Below are 25,590 nucleotides of genomic sequence, written 5' to 3' on the forward strand. Positions count from 1 at the left end.
AGGTACCTCATCTGTAAAATGGGGATTAAGACTGTGAGCCTCACGTGGGACAACTTGATTACCCTGTGTCTACCCCAGCGCTTAGAACAGTGCTCTGCACATAGTAAGCGCTTAATGAATACCAACATTATTATTATTATTATTATATTGCTATATTGTACCCTTCCAAGCACTCTCAAGCACTTAGCACTTAGAAACAGCATGGCCTAGTGGAAAGAGCATGGGCCGGGAAGTCAGAGGACATGCGTTCTAATCCCGGGCCTGCCACATGTCTGGTTGTGATCTTGGGCAAATCACTTAACTTCTCTGTGCCTCAGTTACCTCATCTGTAAAATGGAGATCAAGACTGTGAGCCCCATGTGGGACAGAGACCGTGTCCAACCTCATTATCTTGTATCTACCCCAGCGCTTTAAACAGTGCTTGGCATGTAGTAAGCCCTTAACAAATATCACAATTATTATTATTATCATTACAGTGCTCTGCACACAGTAAGCACTCAATAAATACGACTGACCGACCAATTGACTTCTAATCCCGGCTCTGACACTTATCTGCTGTGTGACCTTGGGTAAATCATCTCATCTCTCTATGCTTCAGTTACCTCATCTGTAAAATGGGGATTAACACTGAACCCAATGTGGGACATGGACTGTGCCCAACCCAATTATCTGGTATCTACCCCCTTGCTTAGTCCAGTGCTTGGCACATAGTAAGCACTTAATGAGTACCATAAAAAAGTATAGGCAGTGTGGACCTGGGAACACCAAAGAGACAGGTACCTTGACACTCATTCTCCAAACCAGGTGCTCCAGGGCACTTTTGCCTTACCACACTAAAGGAGAGTGAGCAGTTACTTTCAACTGCATTCATGTAATTACTAACCAAGGATGTGTGATTAGCACTGATGGCTACTTGTATAATGCAGGCATTGAACATCATTAATATCAGGTTTGCATAGTCTTTAGCAGGGTGCTGTAATTAATTTTCATACTTTACAGTTAGAACTGTTTGAAAAGTTATGTGCAAATTAAGATATTTACCTGTTTGCACCAATACTGTTTTTAAAACCTGGGACAGCAGTTGTATTCTATGAATAGTGCTGTAGAAAATGGCGATGAAATTAAGAAATATTCTACCCAGGCAACTCACTGATTTAAAGCCTAGCTGAGAGACTTTGAAAGTAATAATATCAATAAACTAACTCAACTTTCCAACTTCCTTGAGAATAGGGAGGTGAGCAAATATCCTCCAGGGAAATCTGTTGCACTGTAGAATGAATGACTTGCCCAAGGTTATATGGCAAGGCAGTGCCCAATCTTAGAAAGGATTTAAGGATTCCCAACTCCCACACAGAGTGTGTGACAGCAGGGAAGAGCATACAACCTCAACTACCACACCTGGCACTTGTGTTTATCATTCCTACCTTCGGCCCCTGTATTCGTATGTATGCTTTTATTTGTATTTTTATCTGTGCATTCAGTTATTTGTTCAGCTGGTTTCATCCTAAAGCAATTTGTACTGCTTTTGGCTTTATCCGTGCTTTTCCTTCTGCTTTCGCCATCTGTAAATCATTCTTGCCTCTCTCTTGCATTAGATCGCTAGTTCCTGGAGGGCAGTGATTGTGTGCCTGACTTCTTTTGTTCTCTCCTGAGAGTTTAGTACAGTGCCCCCCGCCCCCGCTCTCTGTTAATACTCAATAAATGCAATTGATTGATTGACTAGAGTAATTCCTGTATTATTTAAAGAAGGATATTTGCCACTTTAATTGCACTTGTAAAATATATTTCCAAGTGTTAATGTAAAGATGAACGAGTCCAGGAAATGAGGTATACATGATACACAGTTCCTCAGTCTCTTTACTGATGGTCCTGGTGTCAAAGTGTGGTTGTAGAAATCTGTTTCCTTGATAACTACCTCCGCTCTCCTCATAAAGTAGTTGGGGTAGAATAATATGAAAGGTGAGCCTGCTTACGTCTCTTTCCCCACCAATCCTGCCCACCGTGGCATTATCCAACCTATAAAGGCATGTTCTGATCCTTGTGTGTACGAAACTCATCTTCCCTACTGAAATGTTACCAAACCCAGCTCATCATCATAATAATAACTGGGGCATTTTTTAAGTGCTTACCATGTGCAAAGTGTTATTCTAGCCACTGGAGTAGATAGAAGATAATCAGGTTGGACACAGTCCCTGTCCCACATGAAGCTCACAATCTTAACCCCCATTTTACAGATGAGATAACTGAGGTACAGAGTGATGAAATGACTTGCCCAAGGTCACACAGAAGATATGTAGCAGAGGAATAGAACCCATGTTCTCTGACTCCCAGGTCCACACTCTTTCCACAAAGCCATGATGTTTCCTCGTGGAGTCATCATTCGGTGTTTGTGGCACACGTGTATAGCTGGGTTCTTCTCACACTCAGTTCAGTCACAAAATTGTTGTCTGAAGGTACAAGGAGCTCTCTTCCTCCTGCCTATCAGCAAATACAATCCCTTTTAGGATGTTTAAACTATTTTTGGGTTAGTAATTGTTTTCTTTTTCTAGGATTCTGCAGGGGAACCTTCTAGGTAGAAAATGAAGACTACTGAAAAAAAGGCAGGTATTTTCAAATGTATTCTATAAATATTGTTTTTTTTCAAATTTCATCATCCTCAGTGGTATTTATTAAGTGTTTACTGTGAGCAGAGCACTGTACTAAGCACTTGGGAGAGTACAAGAGAATTGGTAGATCGATTCCCTGCCGACAGTCAGCTTCAATACCCTCCTATCCCCAGGACTTAATAATAATTGTGATATTTAAGTGCTTACTAACACTTAGTAAGTAGTTAATAACACTTACTAACTTATGCCAGGCACTGTACTAAGTGCTAGGGTAGGACTTGTATATATGTGTCTATTCAGGTGTACATTCAATTATTTATTCTGATTGTTTTCTTTGCATGTATACCAAGCAAGTCACAATCCATCAGAATGTATAACAAGCTGAAATGGCATTCATCGGGGGAGAGAGCCTGTAGAATTGAGAAAGAGATGCAATATTCCTTTTCAAGATTTACTCAACATGCCTCTTGGCGTTATAGCTCATGACAAGGCATGATTATAAAACTATTTATATTTATCTTCCCCTATTAGAGGTCAGACCCAATCTCTGACCCACATATGGGGCTCACAGTCCAGGGGAAAGGGAGAAGAGGAATTGAATCCCCATTTTACAGTTGAGGAAATTGAGAAACTGAGAAGTAAATCATTTGCCCAAGGTCCCACCAGGATACATTACTCCCAGCCCTGTACTTTTCCAGTAGGCCAACCTGCTTCTCACATGTCACTTATTGATTTAACATAAAAATCCATCAGGTAGAGTAGTTTCTTCATAACTGCATATTTTATCCCCTGATCAGATCCAGAATGCAATTGTTCCTTTCAACACATTAATTCTCGCTGCCTCTGAAATGGAAACTTTAGGTAGGTTTGGTTGTTATCCTCTCTCAATAAAGTACTTCTACAACCTCTGCTAGATTTTCCCCAATCTGGATCACCTCAGGATGGGCAGCTGGTTCTAATTAAGATTTGCTCTCACAGAAGATAGTCTGGCAACAAGGTGCCAAATTCGTTGTTAGCTATCACACAGGATGGCAAAGGTGCTTATTCGGTGTAGCAGACAAGAAAATGTGATTAGGTTAGATTAGATTTGAAGTGGGAGCCTTCCCTTTTGGCTTTCTTTTCTCAGGGAAAAAGCATTCCTACTTTTCTTCCAGGATCACTTCAGCCATTGGAAAAATGTGATTACCCAGTCTCCGCTGTTCTCCCTAGCTCCTCTGTGGCCATATAGAAGTGTTTCCTGTCTTTCTGACATCGCTGTTGCTTGTAATTAAAAATAAACCCAGGGTGTGTGAAGTCATTGCTTTTTCCTACTTGTAATTTGTTTCAGTGCCTGTCACCCCTTCTAAGCAGCAAGCTATTTGAGATCAGGGAATCCTGTCTAATTACTTTATTGTACTCTCCCAATTTCTTGGTACAGTGCTCTGCCCAGTCTAAGGCTCAATAAACATCATTGATTAATGGCTTAGTACAGGGCTCTCTTGATTAAATGATTGGTGCATACTCAGGTAAGGTTGCTCAGAACACATGAGAGCCTTAAATTGGAACTTAATTCCAGCTGTTGTTCACAAAAATACCAACGATGAAGTCCTGTTCAGGTTAGATTGCGGGTCGTGTGTTCTGAGTTTGCCCAGTCATGAGACAGGTTACGTAGGATCTCCTCTAACATGTGGCTGGCGGCAGATGAGCTCTGACCCCCCCTCACACTCACACGCTTGTCCTCTTCTGCTCTTTCTTCTGTTTCAGTCTAGGTTTGGGCTGAGCTGCTCCTGCTGCAGCCCCCTATAAGAAATACAGAGGTCACCTTCGGGTTCTGACTTGAGGTAAGTGCTTGTGACCAACCAGAGTCAGAAGTAAGGTGTCCTGCAGCTCAGGGCAGGTCAGGGCAGCAACAATAAAGTATTCCCAGTTCAGACACGGGGAGTACTAGTTAGACTCAGTTATAATAGTGCATTTTTTATGGTGTTCATTAAATGCTTCTTATGTGCCAGACACTGTACTAGCACTGGGGTAGACACTAGCCTATCAGGTCGGACACAGTACCTGTCGCACATGGGACCTCACAGTCTTAATCACCATTTTACAGAGGAGGTACCTGAGGCCCAGAGAAGTGAAATGATTTGCCCAAGGTCACATAGCAGACAAGTGGTGGAGCCGGCGTCAGAACCCAGGTCTAAAATATCACAAATACCACAGTTATCATTGTTATTATTTCCTTGTGACTCCCAGACCCAAGCTCTATCCAGTAGGTCATGTTGTTTCTCCGAACAAGCATTGTCCATTTAGATCCTGGACTTCATGCAGCGGTCACTTCATTTCTCGGTGCCTCAGTTACCTCATCTGTAAAATGGGGATTGAGATGGTAAGCCCCTTGTGGGTCAGGGACTGTGTCCAACCTGTTAAACTTGTTTCTACCCCAGCACATAATACAGTGCCTGGTATACAGTAAGTGCTTAACAAATGCCATTATTATTATTATTAGACTGTAAACTACCTGAGTGTAAGGATCAAGTACTACAGTTCTTCCCTTCTTCTCCCAAGCCCTTAGGGCAATGTTCTGGTTCCATGCACAGTGCTCTGGCTAATCAGTATAAATGTTAATGAGGATCCTGGAGCCTTCTCAAAGCACTGTAAAGTGTCAACACAGACTGCCACTTGCAAAAGCTGAAGGCAGTTGTCCTGTGAAGAGGCTGCGGGGTTAGGTGATCACCTTTCCCTGATTTGGAAAGGAAAGTCCTGATCTTTGGGATTTCCTGCCCATCACATCCTGTTCCTGATAAGATTAGCAAGGCCCTGGCTGGGACCTTCGCAGGAGAAGAACGGGAGAGTGAGGGCGGATGCTTGGAAAGAAGGCTTTAGTGGGAATGGCAAATGTTTATATTTCACCCTCTCTCCCCTGCCTCCGTTGTTGCCACCTGGGCCCTGATGTGGATCCCTTCCGGGGGGTGGGAGGGGGTGAAGAAGGGTGAGGGAAATTACTTGGGTACCTCCTCTCAGTCAGAAAGAAGAGGGGTATCACACTGACACCAACAAACCTAGACTGGCAGCCAGAGGCTGTATCCAGCCCATTCCAGACCTACTGACAGCACTGAGGATTCCTGAGACTCTGTCCAGACTCTTTTTTACTCTCCCAAACCTTTAGTACAGTGCTCTGAACCCAGTATGTGCCCCATAAATCCTGCTGATTGGTTGAGGGACTTCAACCTCCCTGGACCTCACCCTCAAAAAAGGGGTTCTAGTTCCCAGAAAAGTGGGAAACAATCCATTCTCATTCCAGAACCTCTGGGAAATCTGCTCGTTCCAAACCAGGAGCTTCCCGTGATACTGGGGGCACCTGGTCCTTTTTTGACTGAGAGTCAGAATCCAGAGGCCCAAGGCTTCCGAGGTTTGGCAATTCTAGGGAAGCAGCAATGGTCTAGTGCAAAGAGCATGGGTCTGGAGGTCAGAGGACCTGGGATCTACTCTGGGCTCTGCCACTTGTCAGCTGCGTGACCTTGGGCAAGTCACTTAACCTTTCTGTGCCTCAATTACCTAACCTCTAAAATGGGATTAAGACTGTGAGCCCTATGTGGGACAGGGACTACCCCTGTGCTTATTCACAGTGTCTGGCACATAGTTTTCACTTAACAAGCACCATAAAACAGGTTGTCTCGAAGACTTAGTTGGGGTGAGTCCCATTTAAATTGCAATTATGGATTTCCATAAGGAAGGTATTTTTCTTCCTTCCAGAGGGTAATCCTTTGTAAAAGCAGGGCCCGGAATGACCTCTCTGTCCCTGTCTGTCAGATCATATCCCTCTCCCTCTTATCAAGCTCAGAGACTACCTCCTCCAAAGAGCCTTGCCCAGTGAACCGCAATAACGTTTCTCCTAGTCAGCACAACCTGGAGCCCTTAACTCAACCTTGCGTTTGCTCTTTTGTGTGAATGGATAGTTACACTTCCTTAGCTGAGTTTTATATCTGTTGTGTTTCCTCCCCTTTAATTGTAATTTGAGAAGCGGCGTGGCTCAGTGGAAAGAGTTTGGGTTTGGGAGTCAGAGGTCATGGGTTTGAATCCCGACGCCCCTTGTCAGCTGTGTGACTGTGGGCAAGTCACTTCACTTCTCTGTGCCTCAGTTCCCTCATCTGTAAAATGGGGCTGAAGACTGTGAGCCTCACGTGGGACAACCTCATTCTCCTGTATCTATCCCAGCGCTTAGAACAGTGCTCTGCACCTAGTAAGTTAAGTGTAAGCATTTGGAGAATTTTTTTCACTGTATTTCTAGGGTCTAATACAGTGTCATGCAACCCGTGGTGCTGAGTAAATATTTAGGGATAATGACTTGTTGGAGAAGAAGGTGGGGGAGAGCAGAGTGATAGGCAAAGGTATACAACCAGGTAATTTGGAGGTAAGGGTCAGGAAACCCTTCCTGCTCCCTAGAACATTAAACATTGCTAATTTAGGATTTTAGAATACCTGAGTCATCCTTAATTTCAGTTACATAGAGGAACTTTGAGGCAGGTCATCTTGGTATCGTTTTTCCTAAAAACATTCTTGGGGCAGTTAAAGTGGTAATGAGTATCCTGGGAAGAAAGGAGCTTAGGAGAGATATTTCAAACCAGCATTCTGCTTTATAATTTTGATTTCTGTCACTTTTTAGATTCCCAAAACTCTGTCCTGGGTTATCTCTCATATACCATGTGTTAGTAGCACATTTTTTTCCTCATCTACTCTTTTAAAGAAATACGTATTGCTATTATCAGATGATTTAAAGTAAAGCTAGAAAGGGGATTCTCTTTAGCAAATAATGACTGTATCCATAATTGTTTAACAAATGAAGTTGTAATCAGTGCCATTGCCCTAATGGGTTGTAACCCTGGAAGATAGGCTTGCTGAAAGACTCCTTTGTTAACCTAAGACAAAGAAGGTAGAACAATGGGATAAATAGATAAGCTTCTTTTTTGGAATAGAAAAAAGGTTGGGAAGGTGATATGTTTGAGCCAGAGAAATTGCACAACAGGCGGGAGGGGGCAGGGATCGTGCAGTTACTTAAGGACAACGCATTAACCACAGCACATTAGAAGAAAATATGTTGAAACAACCAAAATAGCTCAAGTGAAATGAGTAGGACATTGGGAAATAAGAAATTCCAAGGTAACTGATGGACATAGGCATTTTTCTAGCCTTAAATCAGGGCAAGTGGCAAAGTCAGGGGTAGAACCCAGTTCCTCTGACTCCCAAGCCCATGGTCTTTCCAATAGGCCACAGTGCTTCTCTTCATTGCCCTTATCACTGAGCGTCAACTGGAACTTGACTAGATCAGGCCGGCAAGGGCCTGAGTTGGCAGGTGGGCCGGCTCTAGGACAGGAGAGTGGGCCCCAGATGTCCCACTCCTGCAGTTGCAGGGAAGTCTCCAATGCTGCCTGAGAGGAGCAGGCTCTGACATCTGAGTTGCTCCTCTTAGATCTCACAGTTGACTTGGAGAGATTGAGCTGTCCTAGGAAGCAGCATGGTGTAGTGGATAGAGCACGGGTCTGGGAGTTATTAGGTCAAGGGTCCTAATCCCGGCTCTGCCAATGGTCTGCTGTGTGACCTTGGGCAAGTCACTTTACCTCTCTGTGCCTCAGTTACCTCATCTGTAAAATGGGCATTGAGACTGTGAGCTCCATATGGGACAGTTCCTATATCCAACCTAATTTGTTTGATCTACCCCAGTGCTAAGTTCAGTGACTGGCACATAGTAAGCACTTAATAATGTCATTATTATCGTTATTATTCTTAGTCTCCGCAGGCAGGGGCAAAGCAAAAACTATTCCCTCCCAACTCATAGAAAGAATTCTAGAGCCCTGAGGCAGCAGGCCTGAAACAAAAATTTCTCACCCTTCCTTTCCTTAACCAATTACTGTATTTACTCAGTGGTTAGAGTTAACCCTGGGTTCTAACCCTGTCTTTGTCACTTGGCTGTGTGACTTCTCCTTGCCTCAGATGCCTCAGTGCTTACTGTTTTCAGAGTACTGTACTAAGCATTTAGGTGAGTACAGTATAACAGAGTTGGTAGACGTGCTCCATGCCCCCGATGAGCATACAGTCTGAAAGGAATAGAAGCAATGTTCCTTTCTGCCCATGCTCTTCCTGAGAAGCACTGTGGTGTAGTGGATAGATTATGGGCCTAGAAATCAGAAGGACCTGGATTCTAATCCTTGCTCTGTCACTTGTCTGCTTCGTGACCCCGGGCAAGTCACTTAACTTTTCTGTGCTTCAATTACTTCATCTGTAAAATGGGGATTAAGACTATGTAAACGTAGGGACTGTGTTGTCCCTATGTGGGACAGAGAATGGGTCCAACCTGGTTACCTCATATCTGCCCCAGTGTTAGTATGCTAGTTAGTACTTAAAAAATAACTACAATTATTATTCTCAACCAGACGAATAACTGGCTGGGATCCCACCTGGACACAGTGGATTTCCTATGAGTCAGACCTGCTGATTCCCCCCAAAGGCTTTGTCCTACTGATTCAGTAGGGGATGCTAGCTCCAGCCACAAAGGCTGCCCAGTGAAGCTCCCTTCCTCTACCCTGACAAGAGCCACTAACAAACTGTCTTGACCTTACTCTGTTTTAAGAAGAAATATATAACAGTTGAAGAAGATAGAACTGTTATCAGTTCTTACAATAAAATCCACTTGATTTTGTTTGCCATGGTGAATTGTATAATTGCAAATCAAATTCCCTAAAACATATTAGGAACCAACACTTCTGTAATGATGATGATGTTGTCTTTTTATTTTTGAAAATGGATGCCATTAAGTAAGAGTATCCATTTGGTATTAGTGCAGTTAGTAGAGAAGCAGTGTGGCTCGGTGGAAAGAGCCCGGGCTTAGGTATCAGAGGTCGTGTGTTCTAATCACGGCTCCGCCACCTGTCAGCTGTGTGACTTTGGGCAAATCACTTGACTTCTCGGTGCCTCTGTTACCTCATCTGTAAAATGGGGATTAAGACTGTGAGCCTCACATGGGACAAACTGATTACCCCGTATCTCCCCCAGCGCTTAGAACAGTGCTCGGCACATAGTAAGCGCTTAACAAATACCAACATTATTACTATTATTAAAGTATTCAGAGTTAGAAATGCAGTGGATTCTGAGTAGGTTTTGCCAAAGCCATTAATTTTTTTTCATCCTGTCGATAATTCCAAAGGTTCATCTTGAAATTATAAGGCAGATGTGCCAAGGGCAGAAGAGAATTTCTGGGGAAGTCAGGTGGAAGATGTGGGATTGAAATTTAATTTATGCATTTTCAAATAGAAAATAGAAACAGTGTAACCTGGTGGATAAAGCATAGTCCTAGAAGTCAGAAGGACCTGGCTTCTAACACTGTCTTTGCCACTTGTCTGCTGTGCGATTTCTCTTTACGTCATCTTTAAAATGGGGGTTAAGACTGTGAGCCCCATGTGGGACATGGACTGTGTCCAACCTGTTTGTATCTACCCCAGCGCTTAGAACAGTGCCTGACACATAGTAAGTACTTAACAAATACCATTTCTACCATGTATTCCTTGCATCTTCTCAAAATATATCTTAACTAGTTAATGGGGAAAGAACATTGCAGTGATGATGGTAATAATATGAATAATAATGATAATTATTGTGGCAATTGAGGGCCGGAGGTTAGCAAGGAGGCTGATACAGTAATCCAGGTGGGAGAGGGTGAGTGCTTGCATAGAGGTGGTAGTTGAAGCCATGTGAGCAAATGAGTTCTCCAAGGGAGTGGGTGTAGATGGAGAATAGAAGGGGACCAAGAAATGAAGCTTGAGGGACCCCCACAGTTAGGGGGTAGGAGGTAGAGGAGGAGTTTGCAAAAGAGAGCTCTGCCCTCAGTAAGTGCTCAGCGTGGCGCAGTGGAAAGAGCCTGGGCTTCCGAGTCAGGGATCATGGGGTCAACTCCCGGCTCTGCCACTTGTCAGCTGTGTGACTGTGGGCAAGTCACTTCACTTCTCTGTGCCTCAGTTACCTTGTCTGTAAAATGGGGATTAACTGTGAGCCCCACGTGGGACAACCTGATTACCCTATATCCATCCCAGCGCTTAGAACAGTGCTCTGCACATAGTAAGCGCTTAACAGATACCAACATTATTATTATTATTACATATGGTAGGATGGGTGATGGTAAAATATAATAAGCTGGAAAAATCTTGAAAAAAGAATGATAAAAAATAAACATTTTATTTTTACCGCTTATGAGAGCAAGAGAGAATACATATGAAGATAGTTATTATATTAATGTATTTTATTTTCATATTTTCTTCAGTTAGTAGTGAAGCAGAAGTTGGCTGAAGGAAGGCCTGCTTCGAGGGTGTAATCAGGGAGAGAAATGTGCATTCCCATTGCCCCTCAGGCAGGCTCCACTGGGTCTGCATCTCCACCACTTTAGCCTGTCAGATTGGGTTTAGGATTAACAGATGGTTTCAATTCTGAAAGTGGACATAGCTAAAAGTCTTCAACTGATGGTACTTTTGATAAATGTAACTTTAAAACACTTAACCAAATGCATGACTTTGGCATTACATTATTGATGTGATGCATCTGCTTTTATATAATGTTTTATATAATGTTCTTATGAATGCAAATGCAGTAAAATCTCACAGTTGGGACCCGTTCACAGTGAATTACGCAGTTGGATCAGCTAGAGGGGGAACACATCTGTCTGTAAATGGCAAGTGTATTACATTCAGTAGATGTACTTTATAGGTATGCTTGAAGAGTGACTGTAACACAATACAACTATTTAGAAAAGATTTTCCTGCAGTTCATTTTCTGTCAGAGACCACAAAAACTAATGACATGTAAAAACTTGAGGCTAAAGTAAATTTTAGAATTCCCCCCTAAAATTTGGGATTACTTGATTTAAAAAGTAACCAAGAGCTATAGACTAGACCACATTTATCAGTATTGTATAGCATATTTATTTAAGGGTGGCTGTGTCTTTGATTATATGATTGCTCTGCAGAATAAATATTGTTATTTTGAAAGATGATTTTTACTGTTTTCATTCTTCTTGTGGCAACATTTTGGTATAAACAAAAATGAGAAATCTTAAAACCTTTCAAACTATTCTCACTTACATTTTGAAATCTACTGTAATTACAAAGGTAAGGCCAAACAGGCATTAGGCTAATTGGCTATTTGTCTAAGAGGCTCATTGCAAATTTATGATTCCAAACTATATTTTCTGTTGTAACTGCTGGGAAGGTGGTTATAAATATCTTAGATGTTTTCCAAACATTTTCTGTTCTAGAACCATATAGGGTTTTAAAACAAACAAGGTGTAATTGTGATCCAGAGTTCTGGAAAATGGAAGTTTAAGAGAAAGAGCCTTTCAGAGAGGCAGTGCTTAAAAATGCAGTCAACATTTAGGGAGAAGAAAACCCTAACCCATCCTAGTCACTATCCTATGCTGTTGCTACAGGCAGATGAGTAAAATAGGTTCATTAAGTATTTAGTCTACCTCCTGGAAAGGGTGGAGGACTTAGGAAACAGTTTACTTTTCAGAGTTTCGAAAGGATCTTTTACTCTTTATTGCCTTTGAATGTGTTAACTTTGAAATTATACATTGCCATTTTGCATGCAGTAGTCAACATATCTCTATTCTCTTTGTGGGTGGTTCTAGCCCTCTGAACAACAACTGCAGATCTTTTCCACTTGAAGAGAACAATGGGAAGGAGAGTGGGCTGGTGGATAGAGCACAGGCCTGAGAGTCAGAAGGACCTGGGTTCTAATTCTAATTCCACCACTTATCAGCTGTGCGATCTTGAGCGAGCCATTTCATTTCTCTGTGCCTCAGTTACCTCATCTGCAAAATGGGGATTAAGACTGTGAGCTCCATGTGGGACAGGGTCAGTGTCCAACCTGAATACTTTGTATCTACCACAGTGTTTAGAACAGTGCCTGGTGTGTAGTAAGCGCTTAACTCACACCATTTTAAAAAATGAGAACTGGAAGTCAAATACTCTGGAATGATTTCTCAGGCATTGAAATCAGCTACTTCTGGGGTGGAACACTGACATTTCTGTGCATCTAAATGATGGTTTTGTCACCCACAAACTGTAGCACCCTCTATATAGAGAATCATGTAGACTAGGAAAAATATGTATTTTTTTCAAGAGCTTGTTAGATATCTGGGGTTCCTAAATAAACACTAATTAACAATCAGGATAATGCAAAAGAGGAGGAAGTTCCATAAAGAGTGTTCTGACATCATAACCCTTGAGCTCTTCTCTATGAGCAGGGAATGCATATTCCCTAGGCAAAAGTAGAAGAAAAACTTGCAAGTTGCCATTTCTCAGATTCTTCCTGCCCAAGATTACCCCCACAGAAAAAACAGCTGGCTATCTCTGAGGAGGCAAATCAATGGACATTCTTTTCCAACCAATATGTGGTGGGCAACATCTGGAGAACAGAATGGAGTCAACAGTTCCATGTGCAAGACATCTTTCTCCACGGCCCCGCTCCCCAGACAAGAGGAAGTGGAAAACAGAACATGCTGTCCCTTACTTGAAGCTAGGGTCACCACTGAAGGCACTTGAGAATACTGGACTTGAAAATGCATGTAGCATAACTTCAATCTATCAATCAATCAGTGGTATTTATGGAGTACTTACTGCATGCAGGGCACTGTACTAAACGCTTGGAAGAGTAAAATATAACAGAGTTGGTAAACAAATTCCCCACCCACAATGACCTTCCAGTCTAGGGCTTTATGCTGGGCACGGAGCAGAATGTGATGATGTCATCTGTGCTATTTTGTGGACGTGCACCGATTTGGTTCGAATCTAGAGAGTTGGGGGGCCCTGACTTCACAACTTTGGTCTGGAGCTGTTGAATCACTTTCAAACAGCAGGACTGGGTGTTAGAGGGCCAAGCCAGAGGGAAAGCATAAATAATTTACATGTGACATTCTGGTTGGAAAAAAGCATAATTGGATTATATTTCTCGTTTCTCATTGGGTGGAACATGGACAGAAAACTCGGATGGGGGATCTTTTGAGGTATGTCTTCATGATTAGTTCCTCTTTTGAAATTTGTCCCCTAATCTGAAAACAAGAAACTATTGGCAGAGATAGTGACAGGGAAATTTAGAAAAAAGAAAGGGAAATGCTTCTCCACACAGCATGTGGCCAACCTGTGGAATCCACTGGCCCTGGAGGTCAGAGAGTCAACCATTGGATGTGAAAAAGGGAACAGTTAACAATAATAACTTTGTACAAGACAGGGAGGGAGGTGAGGATAAGCCAATGCCTCAGAGGTCAGGCAAGTTTTCCCCAAAAACATTGGCCCCCGTCTATGACATAGAACAATCCATCAGTTGAGGACAGTGGCAGAGAGTGTGATTGTGTTCTGAAGTTCGTCAAGGAGATTCATCTTGTGGGCTGTCGGTGGTCAGAAGCAGCAGAGCAGGCTTGACAAATCAGCAATCTGATCAGTTACTGGGATGTTTTGGCCTGGACCATGGCCTATGTGCTTCCCAAAGATGTCTTACTGTTGACTGGTGTTTCCTCCCAACTGTAAGCTTGTTGTGTGTGGGGAAGGTGTCTACCAACTCTGTTGTATTGTAGTACAGTGCTCTAGGGAAGCAGCGTGGCTCAGTGGAAAGAGCCTGGGCTTTGGAGTCAGAGGTCATGGGTTCAAATCCCAGCTCGGCCACTTGTCAGCTGTGTGACTTTGGGCAAGTCACTTCACTTCTTGGTGCCTCAGTTACCTCATCTGTAAAATGGGGATGAAGACTGTGAGCCCCACGTGGGACAACCTGATTCCCCTGTCTACCCCAGCGCTTAGAACAGTGCTCGGCACATAGTAAGTACTTAACAAATACCAACATTATTATTATTACAGTGAATACCACTGATGGATTGATTTCCCTGGCAATGCTTGCCATTGCTTCCCTGTCTTTTCATTGCTCCACTGCCATTTTTCTCTTTACTCTTATCAGAGGTATTAAAAAGGTCTTTACTACACAGAAAACCATTCCTGTTATATCATTTGAATATTGTTTAGGAAAGATTTGTATCCTAGGGCAGGGAGATCACAGATCATTGACCTAGTTTACAATAGAATATACCTTGTGAAGAATCTAAAAATGATGAATTATGGTTAGATTGCAAGCATCTTCTGGGCAGGGATCAATTAATCAACCAATCAATCAGTGAATGGTATTTAGTGAATGCTTTACAGTGTGCAGAGCATTGTACTAAGCCGTTGAGAGAATACAATAGGGTTGATAGACTTGTTCTCTGCTCACCACAAGCTTGCAGTCTACAGGGGGAGATATTCATATAAATTATGGATCTATCCTCAAGTGCTGAGGGGTTGAGTTTGGGGTCAATATCATTTGCTTACAGAGTACAGAGAAGCAGTATGGACCAGTAGATAGAGCACATGGCTAGGAGTCATAAGGACCAGGGTTTTAATTCTGGCCTCACCACTTGTCTGCAAATCACTTGACTTCTTTGCGCCTCAGTTACCTCATCTGTAAAATGGGGATCAAGACTGTGAGCCCCAGTTTGGGCAGAGACTGTGTTGAACTTCATTTGCTGATATCCACCCCATTGCTTAGTATAGTGCCTGGCACATAGCGTATGCTTAACAAATACCACAATTATTATCTTTATTACAGATCCCAAAGTATTGTCTTGTCTTATGCTGTTGAGTTGTCCCGACCCATAACGATGCCATGGACGCATCTCTCCCAGAATGCCCCACTTCCATCTGCAATCGCTCTGATAGTGTATGCATAGAATTTTCTAGGTAAAAATATGGAAGTAGTTTACCATTGCCTCCTTCCACAAAGTAAACTTGAGTCTACACCAGTGGAAAGAGCACGGGCTTTGGAGTCAGGGCTCATGAGTTCGAATCCCAGCTCTGCCACTTGTCGGCTGTGTGACTGTGGGCAAGTCACTTCACTTCTCTGCGCCTCAGTTCCCTCATCTGTAAAATGGGGATTAAGACTGTGAGCCCCACGTGGGACAACCTGATTCCCCTATGTCTACCCCAGCGCTTAGAACAGTGCTCGGCACATAGTAAGCACTTAACAAATACCAACATTATTATTATTATTATTACCTTCTCCCATGCCTTTGCTGCCTTGGAGCAGATTGCTTTTCTCTCACTAGCCACTGGCCAAGCTAGGAATGGAATGGATATGCCTCTACTTGACTCTCCCTCCCGTAGTCAAGACTGGTAGAGTGCTGAAAACTCTCCAGTTGTGACACTGAGAGGGTTCCTAGTGTATAGGTAATAAGAGAAATGAGGACTTAGTCAGGGCAAGCCTCTTGGAGGACATATGATTTTAATAAGGCTTTGAAAGTGGGGAGAGGGGCGATTTACCTGTCGTGTGCAGGGGACGGAGTTCCAGGCCAGAGGGAGGATGTGGGCAAGGGAACAGTATATGTACAAGCATCCCTAGTGAAATACAAGGCAAACATTACATTTTTAAAGTGTTTAATTAGGATTGAAGCAAACTGAAAAACTCCATCTTCCCTGTAGACTAAAATTAAAATGACAAAATAAGCCTTTGAATCAGGCTTTATGTATTGAATAATGATAATTGCAATATTTGTTAGGAAGGAATATAGTCCCAATCCCACATGGGGCTCACCAGTTTAAAGGAAAAGGAAAATAGTCATTTAGTCACCACTTTACAACTGAGGTAACTGAAGCCCGGAGAAGTGAAGTGACTTTCCCAAGATCACACCACCCAGCAGACAAGTGGTAAACCCAGGACTAGAACCCAGTTTCCCTAACTTCCAGTCTTGTGCTCTTTCCACTAGCCCATACTCACACAGGACACAGAAGTAGTAGTATTTATCAGCTCTTACTGAATGCAGAGTCCCGTACTAAGTACTGGAAAAAAGAATACCCTGGGAAGCACCATTGCCTAGAGGAAAGAGCATGGGCCTGGGAGTCAGAAAAGCTGGGCTCTAATCCCAGCTCAATCACCTGTCTGCTCTGTGACCCCGGGCAAGTCACTTCACTTTGCAGTGCCTCAGTTACCTCATCTGTAAAATGAAGATTAAGACTGTGAACCCCATTAGGACAGAGACTGTGTTCAACATTATTAGCTTGTGTCTATTCCAGCACTTAGTCTAGTGCCTGGCACATAGTAAGCAGTTAGCCAATATTGTAAAAAAAATACTGATGGGAATTTGACCTGGTCCCTGTCCCTCAGAAGGCTCACAATCTAATGAAAATATATCCAATCCAGTGGGGAAGAAAGAAGAGGCAACAGCTTTCTGGAAGAAGGAAGGAGGGAATGAGAGGAGAGAAATAAGAGGAAAAATACCAAAGATTCAGAGCTCAAACCTGAGATGGTGAATCAGTGACCACTCAGTTGATTAATCAAAAAAAAGTTTTCCATTTAGGGGATGAGGAAGAGTTGCCTGGATTTGCTAACTAAACACTACCATCTTGCTGCCTTTTGGAATTTTTCTCGAGACCCATGATTCATGTGCCATCAGAACAGTTTTAAGAAGTCTTTGTGGTAAGATCACCGTACTTGATCACTTCAAACATCTATGCCATTTTGTTCATTTCTAGTTCACAACCCACTTATGGGAAAGGTGTGAATTCCTTCTTTTTGTGCCCATCCTTCATTCACGAAGCTCCAAAGCATTTCCATGCATTAATTTATCTTTTCTCTGACAGAAGCAATGAGAGTCTCGGCTTTACTTCAGCAGATATTAAGGAATGGGATTTTAAAAGAACAGCAGTCAAAAGACAGAAGGCAAGTCACTGTCCATACAAGAAATGATATTTATTAAAGTCCAAATTTACTGCTCCCTTTCTAGGGGCATATTGTCTTTAATTGGGACACTAAAGACCTTCAAAGCCATATAAACAACAGATTAAAATTAATCATCATTAATAGGATGAGAAATAGGGAGTTGGCCAGAGGCATACTGGCAAGGACCTTCCTTGCTAAGTATAGATCGAGTTTGCAGATCAAAGAAGTTCACTTGTGTGGCAACCGGGATCCTCAGAACACTACCCACTTTACAAGTTTCAGTGATTTGGGATCCAGTATTTCAGAGGATCCTGTTGCTGAGTTATGAGTTTTTGATTCTGTTCCACTCTTAAAATTATGGACTATAGGGGTGGTATGAGAGAGCATAAATGTTTTAAGGCACAGTCTCCCTAACATCTCCTTCCCATTAGGTTGAACAATTGGATATGTGATGTGTTTTTTTAAATTTTTTTGGCTTTTTTAATGGAATTTTGTTAAGCACTTACTATGTGCCCGAAACTGTACTAGGTCCTGAGGTAGATAAAGTCCATGTCCCAGGCGGGGCTCCCAGTCTTCATCCCCATTTTACAGATGAGGTAACTGAGGCTCAGAGAAGTGAAGTGACTTGTCCAAGGTCACACAGCAGACAAGTGGCAAAGCCAGGATTAGAACCCAGGTCTTTCTGACTACCAGACCTGTGCTCTATCGACTAGACCACACTGCTGCTCCTGTGATGTGTGATCTTTGCTATCTCCAGCCAAAAATGAAGGGGAGGAAACCTTTTGCTTATCTGCAAAGCAAATGTTTGCTCATTTGAGAGAGCCAGTCCTAATTAGGGAGTGTCTGTAATGTATTTTGAGTGCCTTAGAGAAAGAAAATTTATAAGTACTGAAGGAGAAAATCATCTTTAACTATGTAAATTATTTAGTTAGCATAATGCATTTTAGTATGTAGTATCAACATCACAATAAGCAGGAATTACTCCCTATCACCTTCTGGTGGCTTGGCCCATTTGGTCACGGTAGTAAACCACCCCCTACAGAGGAGGGTGGAAAAAGGGACTTTGCGTATGTTGGACACAGAATCTGTTTTCAGTGATTGCCGGAAAATTGTGAATCTTCAGATCTAGGTCTTTGGAGTCACGGATTGAGTTCTTTGCAATCTTTGATACTTATTTTCCCGACTGTCTGTGCAGAGCACTATACTAAGTGTGTGGAAGAGTTTAAGTAGAGGTAAAGACATATTTCTGGCCCTCATTTATCCCTTCTGTTTCAGAACTGTGGTTCTTAAGAAACAGGAATAGTTATCGGAAAACTCAGTCAGCTAACAGGATTTATTTAGTGTTGTTTAGTCTTGTTTGCACTGGGGCAAAGATTGCATCGACTTCCTCCCAAATCCCAAATATGGAGATTTCTTAGCATGCTTCCCAGAAGGAGTAGAAACTATCACTGAGGGATTAATTAAGCAAGAACCAGGTCGCCAGACAGCAGACAAAGGAGGAGCCGTTGAAGGGTGAGGGGACTGTGTGCCTGCCATTCTTCTAGATAACTGGTATGCCCTGAGCTACCTGCCCTCCCTCCTGCTGAGGCTGTCCCTAACCACTGTAACCCATAATGATTCCAGAGGTCTGCCGGAGGCGCCCAGGGGGTTATTTATTTATTTTTGACCAGAGCTCTGGATTGACATTGGCTTGCCAGCTTCAGCCTGCTCAAATGTGTTATCGAGCTTCCTAACTCAGTGGGGTCCGGAGGCAGAAGTGGAAGTTGGCTGAAGTGGAAGTGGCATCTGGGAGCATCCTAATTCTGCAGAATTACTGGGGGCCTAAGACAGGAGGATGGGAATTTTAAACAAAGTGGAGGAACAGAGCACATGATCTAAAAAAATGAAATGAAGGTGAAAATTCAATAGTATTTATTGAGCGCTTACTATGTGCAAAGCACTGTACTAAGCACTTGGAATGAACAAGTCGGCAACAGATAGAGACAGTCCCTGCCGTATGACGGGCTTACGGTCTAATCGGGGGAGACGGACAGTCGAGAACGATGGCAATAAATAGAGTCGAGGGGAAGAACATCTTGTAAAAACAATGGCAACTAAATAGAATCGAGGCGATGTACAATTCATTAACAAAATAAATAGGGTAATGAAAATAAATACAGTTGAGCAGACGAGTACAGTGCTGAGGGGATGGGAAGGGAGAGGGGGAGGAGCAGAGGGAAATGGGGGGAAAAGAGGGTTAAGCTGTGGAGAGGTGAAGGAGGGGTGGTAGACGGGGGGTGGTAGGGGTGGTGAAAACCCTGATCATCTCCAACTGATGGCATTCAATGCTTCCAGTGTCACTTAATCATTAAGTGTTCAACTCATGATGTGTAGAGTACAATGAAAATCATGAGATTTATTGCGAAGGATGGATTAAAACCGTTGGCATCGCAGTGCATTCAGTAAGCTGACAACAAATACTTCTACTGCGGCTGCGGCTGCTATTTCTGCAACTATTACCACAAAGTCCCTCTTTTGGAGCCTCATCAAGGACCCTCTCTCTAAAGTCTGAGAGCTAACCCCATTCCCCGCACTGAGGAAAAACTCATTTACTCTTTGCATTCCTTTTTTCATATTTCCCACTGTATGCAGCTGGAGGGACTCTAGTACATGGAATTCCCAGATCAAACAATTAAGCACTTAATACATGCCAGGCTCTGTACTAAGCGCTGGGGTAGATGCAAGTTAATCATAATGCAGACTGTCCCTGTCCCACATGGGGCTCACAGTCTTAACCCCCATATGAGAAGCAGCGTGGTATAATGGATAGAGCACGGGCCTGGGAGTCAGAAGGTCATGGGTTGTAATCCCGGCCCCGCCACTTACTTGCTGTGTGATCTCGGGCAAGTCACTTCATTTCTTTGTGACTCAGTTACTTCATGTGTGAAATGGGGATTGAGACTGTGAGCCTCACGTTGGACAGGGGCTGTGTCCAGCCTGATTTGCTTGTATCCACCCCAGCGCTTAGTACAGTGCCTGACACATGGTAAGTGCTTAACAAATACCACAGTTATCATTATTATTATTAATGTACAGATGAGGTAACAGGCACAGAGTAGTTAAGTGATTTGCCCAAGGTCACATAGCAGATAGGTGGCAGAGCTGGAATTAGAAACCAGTTCCTTTTGATTCCCAGATTCCTATTAGGCCTGGAGGCAGCACTAGAGTCCAAATGGAATGACACAGCCACTGGTCAATCCTGCTTATTCTATACCAACCCTATTATTGACCTCAGTGTCATTCATCAATCAATCAATCGTATTTATTAAGCACGTACTGAGTGCAGAGCACTGTACTAAGTGGTTGGGAGAGTTCCACACAACAATATAATATGTTCCCTACCCACAATGAGCTTAGATTCACTGAACGTTTACTGCATGCAGACCACCGTACTAAGCTCTTGGGAGAGTACAATACAACAGAGTTGGTGGCACTGTTCCTGGCCCCACAATGAGCTTGCAGTCTAGAGGGAGAGACAGACATTAATATAAATAACATAGAGACATGTACATACGTGCTCTGGGGCTGAGGGTGGGGTGAATATCAAACACCCAAAGGATGCAGAACCCAGTGCATAGGCAACGCAGAAGGAAGAGAGGATCGGGGTAAAAAGGGCTTAGTCGGGAAAGGCCTCTTAAGGAGGTGTGACCTTAATAAGACCAGGGGAAATGGGAAACCTGGGTTCTAGTAATCAATCATCAGTGCTTCTATTGTGTTTTTACTATGGAAAAAGCACTCCACTAAAGGCTTACTCCTCTAGACGGTAAGCTCGTTGTAGGCAGAGAATGCATCTATTTATTATTATTCTGTACTCTCCAAGAACTTAGTATAGTGCTCTGCACACAGTAAGCACTCAATAAATACAATTAAATGAACAAATGAATGAATGAAAGCAATACAAAGCATCGGCAGACACGTTCCCTGGTTGTATCTGTAGCTGACTAACCACTGGGGAAGACTGCACAAGCGTTTAGCAGTGTTCTGCATGACTTCCCACCTATTAGTATACTGAACTCTATTCCCCAGCAGGAATTTGACTAGCACTATCATCCATTCCTCACCCTGACGTCTCAGAACTGAACGAGAGTCATCTGTGGTTCTGGATGGGAGGCTCCATTATAAAAACTTGTATTCAGTTGGCAGAAAATGGATCCCAGAAGATCCAGCTTTCCTGTTGCCACTGAGAGAAAAGCAGAATGACCTAGCTGGGAGAGAAGCAGCCTGATCTAGTGGAAAGAGCTTAGGTATGGGAGTCAAAGAACCTGGGTTCTAATTGCAACCGTTGCCTGCTGTGGGAATTTGGGCAAGTCAGTTAACTTCTGTGTCCTTCAGTTTCATCATATGTTAAATGGGGATTAAATAAATGCATATCCTCCCTCTTATTTAGATTGAGAGCCCTGCGAGGATAGGGATTGAGTCCGACCTGATCGCCTTGCATCTACTATTGTGTTTGTTACACAGTAAGTGCTAAACAAATATGCAAATTAATATCCTTTTTATGGGAGAAGCACAGTATCATTTTGTTGGATCCTACTGTCCTCTCTATGCCCAAGCAGAAACTTTTTATCCATATCCTCTTCTTTTTATAGACATATTTGCCACTGTAATGCAACTATTTCCAGAGCTCTAAATAACATTACAGAAAAGGTCTGGGACAGGAAGATATGAAAAATATTGTACTCAATGGAAAACGTTGGTATGCTTTGTTATTTGAAAGGCAAATGTGAACAGAGTCTTTAAACAGCAGAGGAAGTCACATAAGTCCCGGAAACTAGGAAGCAGAGAGCTTGGGGTGTTCCTGGCTTGGTTTTGCCAAGTACCTGAATTACTCTTTTGTATATTTTGGAGTTGTTTCCTCCAACCGAGAAAAAAGGAGCAACTCAATCAGGAGTGTGATGAACTTTTCAGTTGACAAGAGAATTTATTTAAATTAAAAAAAAATAGAGGTTGTTTTGTTTTTTTTTTGTGGGGGGTGTGCTGTTACCTCTGAGAGTGCTTTGTTTGAGGGTGGTGACAGTCACTATAGCAGGAGATGGAGTCAGGCTGGTAATTGTTTGGGTTTATCCTGGCCGTGAGTAACTCTGAAATGCTATATGTGAGGTTCACTGGATCTCTGACTAACAGCATTGAGGTCACATGGGCTTGCCAACCATTTTAAGACTCCTTTCCCCTTGTACTTTGAGTTTTGGGTAAATCTTCCCATGGTTGTGTCTACTTTATTTCAGACAGGATTGAGTTGTGGTTCTGGGTGGGAGTTTTTATTTCTCAGTGGATTTCATTTCAAGATTAAGTTCCAGTGGATTCAGTTCAAGTTCAGTTTAATTCAAGATGCTCATGGCCTTTTCCATCGAACCCGTCTCCTCAAATGTCCATTTTCAAAGCGTTTGTCACCAGGAAGTGTTTCATAAATAGTGTCTCCCTACTTATGAGATGGCTGAATGTAGCCATTTTTATTCATTGACCTATCAACAGTATTTAGTGCGCTTACTCTGTGCAATGCACTGTAGTAAGTGCTTGACAGAGTACAATAGAATTAGTAGATTTGTTTCCTCCCTTCAAGGAACTTACAGTCTCTGTGTGGCAGAGCATTATACAGAGCACTTGAATGAGTCCAGTAGAGTTGGTAGGCACCAACTCTGGCCTCAAGGAATTTATAATCCAGCAGGAGAGACAGATGCTAAAGTAAATTACAGATAATGGGGAACAACAGAGTTTAAAGATTTGCACATGAGTGTTATGGAGGGAACTTTGGTAGTTTATTCTGCCCAACTGGGAGTCTCCAGCCCCATTATAAAATAGTTCTGGGGAGAGAGCACAGGAGAATATTGAATGTGATGAGAACGGGAGAGGAATTTTAGGTGGAATGAATCAGGGTTGGCCAATCTCCACCCTCATAAAAGGTAATTAATCACTCTACAGAAAATCTAGCAGGGCTTTTCCTGTGGATGTGTTCTTTATAATTACCAACCTGGAATAGGGTCAGAGCATTAGTATGAATAGTGTAGGGGAAATGTATAAAGGTCACCAATCACCTCTCACTCCAAAGAGAATCCACCCAGCCTCTGAGTCTCTTTCTTCTAATACTGGCTGAGGAATTATTTGTTTCCAAATTTCTAAACCCTGAATCACCAAAGCCTTAGCCTAAAGTCTTTTGCAAGCACAAGTGGTTTTGGTCATTGCCTTCTTTTGGGGCCTATTTTACCCTCTGCAATTGGGAAAAGTGAATTTTTAGAGCTGAGGGCTTGAGGAAGAGTCTAGTCCAGACGGTTAGTCCAGTTTCAGGCCTTGTTGGAAGCAGGTGGAGTGAGGTTAAGGGGCAGAAGGTCCTGGCTTAAATCTCTCCTTCCACCTTCCTTTTAATAATGTTGGTATTTGCTAAGCGCTTCCTATGTGCAGAACACTGTTCTAAGTGCTGGGGTAGATAAAGGGTAATCAGGTTGTCCCACATGAGGCTCACGGTTAATCCCCATTTTATAGATGAGGTAACTGAGGCACAGAGAAGTTAAGTGACTTGCCCACAGTCACACAGCTGACAAGTGGCAGAGCCGGGAGTCGAACCCATGACCTCTGACTCGGAAGCCCAGGCTCTTTCCACTGAGCCACGCTGCTTCCTTTTCTCCCTCCTTCCTCTGCCCTGTTTTAAATCATGTAGCAGTGGCTCTCAGAAGAGATCCATGGCTTGTATAGTCTCCCCGCTTGTCCTGCACACTCCAGACAGCCCTAATTCTCCAACACCCCCTTTGCCTTCCCCACTTGCCCACTCCCCATGAGCTTGCAGCTCTCTGAGAGGGACAGGACCCACTTTGGGGGAAGGGGAGAGGGAGCAGCTGAGGTTTTCTGGTACGTTTCTGCCTTCCTTGCCATATCCATCTGGGCCCCGCAGCCTAGGGAACAATGTTCTGTTCCAGTGAGCAGGACTCTGGAGTGCTCTGCTTCCCTGGGGGCAGGGCTTGAAAAGGGGAGCAAGCAGCGTGGCCTAGTGGACGAAACACGGGCCTGGGAGTCAAAAGAACCTGGGTTCTAATCCCAGCTCCGCCACTTGCCTGCTGTGGGATCTTAGGCAAGTCGCTTCACTTCTCTGTGCCTCAGTTATCTCATCCGTATAATGGGGATTAAGCCTGTGAGCCCCATGGGGACAGGAACTATGTCCAACCTGATTAGTTTGTATCTATCCCGGCACTTAGTGCAGTGCCTGGCACTTAATAAGCTCTAAACAAAACACTATTATTAGTAGTAATAATAATAATATTAAGCAGCTCCCAAGTTCTGCCCAGCAATGGGTGCCAGGCCCGTTGGAAGGTGACTAATGAGGAAATTGCCCCAGTTTGGACCTAACCTAGGGGAAGCCAATTTAGAACATTGCCCAATTCACATCTAAGGGGTTTTTTTATGTTGTCTCAGAAAACTGGCAGAAAACAACACACATTACTGAAATCAATTCTAGAAGGAACAGTATAAGGAAAACCATGTGAGTTCATTTTTATTATTCACATTATTGTTAATAATATTTATATTAGGAGTAGTAGTAATAATGATAGTGACATTCGTTAAGCACTTACCGTATGTCAGACGCTGTACTTACGGCTGGGGTAGATAGAAGATAATCAGGTCAGACACAGCCTCTGGACCACATTGGAGTCAGAGTCCAAAGGGAAGGGGAACGGGTATTTAACCCCCATTTTATGGTTGAGGGAACTGTGGCCGAGAGAGGGTCAGTGACCTGCCCAAGATGATGCAGCTGGTCAGAGACGGAACAGAGTCTAAAACCCAGGCCTTCTGACTTTTACCCCTGTGTTGTTTCCACTAAGCCATTCAGTCCTTTCGTTTCTCTTGCCTACCCTCTGATGGGGGTATCAGTGAGCACTAAATCAATCAATCAATTATGTTTATTAATAATTATAGTATTTGTTAAGCACTTACTATGTGCAAGGCATTGTACTATGCACTGGGGTAGATACAAACAAATCAGGTTGGTACCGTGTGGGGCTCACCGTCTCAATACCCATTTTACAGATGAGATAACTGAGGCACAGAGAAGTGAAGGGACTTGCCCATGGTCATTCAGCAGACAAGTGGTGGAGCTTGGATTAGAACCCATGACTTTCTGACTTCCAGGCCCGTGCTCTATCCACTACACCGTGCTGCTCCTCCTTATTGAGCACTTACTGTGTGCTGAGTATTGTACTAAGCACTTGGG

The 25,590-nt window shown here is 43.1% G+C and overlaps 1 long non-coding RNA gene and 1 other non-coding gene across 2 annotated transcripts in view; one reads left to right on the forward strand and one right to left on the reverse strand.

Annotated features, from left to right (window-relative positions):
• The first annotated feature begins 4,291 nt into the window (after positions 1–4,291).
• LOC103164748 overlaps positions 4,292–25,590 on the forward strand; it is a 117,740-nt gene continuing 96,441 nt past the window's right edge. The window contains exon 1 of the long non-coding RNA XR_484311.3: positions 4,292–4,426. This is a non-coding gene — a long non-coding RNA (uncharacterized LOC103164748). The remainder of the gene's footprint in view (positions 4,427–25,590) is intronic.
• On the reverse strand, positions 15,715–15,852 carry LOC114807730. The gene has a single exon (XR_003755805.1). It is a non-coding gene; the product is annotated as a small nucleolar RNA SNORA7 (small nucleolar RNA).

The sequence above is a fragment of the Ornithorhynchus anatinus genome, chromosome X3 (assembly GCF_004115215.2).
Source record: "Ornithorhynchus anatinus isolate Pmale09 chromosome X3, mOrnAna1.pri.v4, whole genome shotgun sequence".
In the NCBI taxonomy this organism is placed as follows: Eukaryota; Metazoa; Chordata; class Mammalia; order Monotremata; family Ornithorhynchidae; genus Ornithorhynchus; species Ornithorhynchus anatinus.